The sequence below is a fragment of the Condylura cristata genome, unplaced genomic scaffold, assembly GCF_000260355.1.
Source record: "Condylura cristata isolate star-nosed mole 26May11 unplaced genomic scaffold, ConCri1.0 scaffold00028, whole genome shotgun sequence".
NCBI classification, from domain to species: Eukaryota; Metazoa; Chordata; class Mammalia; order Eulipotyphla; family Talpidae; genus Condylura; species Condylura cristata.
In genome coordinates, this window is record NW_004567129.1 from 691,092 (window position 1) to 692,569 (window position 1,478).

The window sequence follows — 1,478 nt, forward strand, 5'->3', positions numbered from 1 at the left end:
TGTTTCCATACATATGTACCCTGTATACCCTAGTGTATGTCCTCGGTTACAATGTAAACAGTGTCTCCTATATGAGTTTTGGTTCACAAACTTGGATCATCACTGCACAAAATAATGTCCAAGCTCTGTTCCCATTCTGTGAGCCAAGAATTGGTCTCAGTGACTCTGGGTCAGTTCTATTTTCCGGGTTCAGCTAGTGGGCTTTTCTTGGATCTCTCTGAGACCGGTTCAGCGGTGTCCAGCTCAGCAGCACTTGGTGAGTTTACTAAGGAAAAAGACATCTGCATAGACACAAAAAGGCAAAGGCTGCATTTTAAAGGGGCAGGTTTATTAGAAAAAAGGAAGCCAGAGGTGCTGCATAGACAGGCAAAGAGCTGTGCTTTGCCAGAGCAAGGGGTGTTGGGGGAAGGGATATGCGTTCCTTTATGGAATTGGATTTCTTTGGGGTCTAGTTTGGTTGGTTTTCTGAAAGAGATAACCCTTTCCCACCCACCTCAGATTCCTGGAAACTTCCATAGCCACCTTAACAATTCATTAATTGTCCCTACCGCTACCTCTGGGGGAGGTGGGGGTGGAGGGCAGTGATGTGAAAGAACTCAACAGAGACAGAGTGGAGAACAGAAAAGGTGGCTTCACTGAAATACCCTGCAAGGGAGCAGGGGGCAAGATGGGAGAACATGGGAAGAAGGATTTGAAGCTCTTTTATATATATATATATTTTGTGTTTTCTAACTTGGGGCCCCAGTTACACCAGTTTGTGTGGCCTCAGCTCTTCGACAGCAGCATGTCCTGGCCCAGCTTCGGCTTCTGCACTTCTGGAGCTGGGCTGGTTTGTCTGCTCATGGTGGCTTGGTCTTATGGCCTTGCTCCCAAAGCCACATTATCAACTGCCATGTCTATCGAGCCTCCAAATTTGCCTGTTGGACATGGAGTGGGGGCTTCATTTTTAACCTTGTTAAATGATACACAGACATTTATGAAAACCTCCATCCCCATATTCTAACACTATCACTGAATCAAGTGGACAGCTAATGCAGCTGATCTACAATTTACACACACACACACACACACACACACACACACTACATACCCAAACCACAGGCAGAGACAGGGCTTTTAAGGGCCAGACTCCTCCCAGAGTAACACCTCCCCCAGTGAGGCCACTGCACCCTTTGTTCTCTCAATGGGAACGGTCAAGCGCCCCATCTCAACTCTAGGGTCCAAATGGCCCTGACAGACCCAGACAGGTCAACACTGAGAGAATTCCCCACATAAGATGAGGACAATGGGTGAAAGGTAGTGTAACAGGGTGGTCCCTAGAAAAAAGGGAAGTTCCAGGTTCCCTGCCCCACCCAGCAGGAGGGTGGAGCTGAGCAGAGAAAAAGAAGAGAGAAGAAGAGAAGGAAGCAGGATGGAGAGCCAGAAGGAGACCTAAGGAAGCCACATGGAGCAGCAAGCATGTGATGAAGAAACCGGGC